The sequence below is a fragment of the Panthera leo genome, chromosome B1 (genome assembly GCF_018350215.1).
Source record: "Panthera leo isolate Ple1 chromosome B1, P.leo_Ple1_pat1.1, whole genome shotgun sequence".
Taxonomy (NCBI): domain Eukaryota; kingdom Metazoa; phylum Chordata; class Mammalia; order Carnivora; family Felidae; genus Panthera; species Panthera leo.
The window spans coordinates 131,032,793-131,036,294 of NC_056682.1; the positions used below are offsets into that span (position 1 = coordinate 131,032,793).

General features: G+C 35.3%; 1 pseudogene; it reads right to left on the minus strand.

The window, feature by feature from the left end:
- Positions 1-2,800: 2,800 nt before the first annotated feature.
- Positions 2,801-3,135, minus strand: LOC122217073 (annotated as a pseudogene).
- Between the last annotated feature and the right edge of the window lie 367 nt (positions 3,136-3,502).

Sequence of the window (3,502 nt, forward strand, 5' to 3'; positions counted from 1 at the left end):
GAAGGAGCTTGCAGGAACCAAGATATTTAAGAATAGATAACATATAAGTTGAATGTTAAAGAATGAGTTATCTAGCTGATAAGGAAGGCATACTGAAATAAGGAAACCTCAGAGCTCGCAAAAAAAACAAGCATTTCCATTGAGTTTTGTACAGCTCTGAGTAGCGTGGAAGTCTAGGGGCTTGGCTGTTGCCACAGCCTTAACTGGTATCACAAGAAGTTACGGCAGTTAGAGGACGCCTGGATGTCTCAGTCAGTTAAGTGGACAACTCTTGATTTCGGCTCAGGTCATGACCTCAGGATTCATGTTGGATTCTGTGCTGACAGTGTGGAGGCTGCTTGGGATTCTCTCCATTACTCTCTGCACCTCCCCAACTCACTAAATAAATAAATAGATAAATATTTTTTAAAAGTTATGGCAGTTAAGATTAAAGTATTATGCAAAGAACCAAAGCTTCTGAGGACTTACTTTTTAAAGTGTAGATTACTGGATGCCACACCTGATCGATAAATAGGAATACTAGCATTGGTCCCAAGAATCTGCACTGTTAACAAATTAACGAGATATTTCAAATGTTCACTAAAATTTGACAATTTGTTCTATGACATTTTAATAACCTAGGAAGTCTTAAGAGATGCAAATTCCTGGGCCCATCAAGACATTGACCTCAGTCATCATTATTTTTTTCGTGGTTTCCCAGGTGATTCTAATGTACCAACAAGTTTGAACATCACTTGTCTGAAGGAATGATCAGTCCATTGTTTTTCTTACCTTTTTGTTGACACATCTCTGCAATGACATTTGAGACCAAAAAGTCATAGTTCTTTCTGTAGGTACTAAAACCCATTTCTACTAGTGCCATTGTAATGACAATCTGGTTTTTGTGTTTGTGTTTGCCAAAACTTTGAAACCAACCTTGCAATCTAGTACAACCACCTAATTACGTCTTTATCTAAAACACAATCAGGATAACTGAAAGAATATTAGGGAAAACAAAATCTTTAGGAAGAAAGTATCTGGAAATCTCAAGTGCTGTGTATTGAGATTAAGAAATGATCAAAGAGCTCTGTTTCAGGTGGCTCCAGAAACTTAGTTTCATTAATATATTTTGACAGTCTTTCTATACATGTGAATACGCCAACTAATTTGTGGGTTTTCAAGTATACATCAAGTGGATTTTCAAGCCCACTTTGAGACCACTTTTTCTTATTTGTTATAATTTAGGAAAAACACAGTGGTTTTTCCAGTTTTACTGAGATATAATTGAAATAACATTGTATGAGTTTAAGGTGGACAACATAATGATTGGACATACAGATATATTCTGAAATGATTACCAAAATATGTTTAGTTAAAATTCATCACCTCACATAGTTACAATTTGTTTTTCTTGTGATGAGAAATGTTAAGGTCTACTCTCTTAGCAACTTTCAAATATACAATACAGTACTGTTCACTGTAGTTGTCATGCTGGACATTATATCCCCAAATTTCTTTATTTTATAACTAGAAATTTGTACTTTTTGATTACCTCCACCCCTGGCAACCACCAATCTGTTCTCTTTTTCTATGAATTCATATTTTTAGATTCCACATATATAGTATTCATCTTTCTCTCTCTGACTTATTTCACTTAGCATGATGCTCTCAAGATCACTCCATGTTGTCATAAATAGCAGGATTCCCTTCATTTTTATGAATGAATAATATTTTCTTATTATAAATATACATATTATAAAAATAAATATAATATTTAATAATATTTTTGTGTGTTTTCCCACACACATTATATATATATATATATATATATATATATATATATATATATATATATGTAGTTGTTTTCATGTCCTGGCTACTGTAAATAACACTGCAATAAACACAGGGATGTAGCTATCTCTTCAAGGTAGTAATTTCATTGCCCTCAGATATATATCCAGAAGTAGAATTGCTGGATCATATGGTATATCTATTTTTAATTTTTTGAGGAAACTCCATACTGTTTTTCATAGTGGCTGCACCAATTTACATTCCCACCAACAGCATACAAGTGTTCCCTTTACTCCATTTTCTCATCAACATTTGTTATCCCTTGTTTTTTTGATGATAGTCATTCTAACAGGTGTGAGGTGATATCTCATTTTGGTTTTGATTTATATCTCCTTGATGCTTAGTGATGTTGAGCACCTTTTTATATACCTCTTGGTCATTTGCATGTGTTCTTTGGAAAAATGTCCATTCAGTTCCTCTGAACATTTTTTATTGAATTGTTTTTTGCTATTGAGTTGTACAAGTGCTTTATAAATTTTGCATACTGACCCCTTATTAGGTATATGACTTGCAATATATTCTACCATTCTTGCCTTTCATTCTGTTGATGGTTTCCTTTGTTGTGCAGAGGTATTTTTATCTCACTTGTTCATTTGCTTGTTTTTCCTAATACCTGTTGGAGGCAAAAACTCCTTATTTTCCTCATATAAAACCATTATAGGAAGGTACTATTTATTTGTTTGTTTGTTATTTTGCATGGCTCTTTTCAGTTTATTGCTCAAAGGAGTTACACTAGTCCAAGTTAAAAGCAGACCCCAAAATGGTTATATTGGGTTATATATGTTAATGGTTATATAATGGTTACATAATATAATGGTTACATTATACTTACATTATACAAGCTGTGAGGTTTTTAAACTTGTGGGAGAAAAAACAAAAACAAAAACAAAAAAACTTGTGACAAGGAACAGAAGGGAAATTCTATTCATTGCAAGGAAATCTCCTTTAAGCTTCAGTGAGCCAAAAGCACTCAAAACCTATGAACCTTCAGCTGATCATCCTTAGCCAGTCCAATCTCTACGAGGAACTGATATATGCTCTGGCACTGGTCACCCTGTAAGGGAATTACTTCTCCATATTCTGAATGCTCAATTACAGTACCATTGCAGACAAATTTCTTAAATGCCTTCACCAGTTTCTTTTTATCATAATCATCAGTGATTCCTTGGAGAATAATAAGGATCTTCCTGCCATTTCTGTTGAATTCTTACATGGATATTATCCTCAGTGCCAACAGAAGCAGATCATCACCTTATTTGCATAAGCAAAAGAGTCCAAAGAGTGGAGGTTCTGGATGGCAGACATATGATATGATTCCTTTTCCTTGGTGGAAAGGGCCTGTGGAAGGCAGCAGCTAGAGAAGGCTGGTGGGGGCATGGTGATTTGGGAAGCTAGGGGACTGGGGGGGTGGATGGGTAAAGGGGGTGCTGAGTTCTCAGCAGTGGCTCCGTGACTGGGGCCAGGAAGGTACTTTTTAAATAGATGCTGACCCCTCAAACCTGTACTGCACAGTCACTACCTGTTTGGCAGTACATCTTCCCAGTGTTAAAGGACAAAGGAGGCAGTTAGTTACTGACTTAATTTCCAGCTGTACCAGAAGGTAGAAAGAAGCTAAAAGTAGTCTCTACTTGTTTTGGATAGACAATGGTGAGAAAGATAAGGACATCGAGAA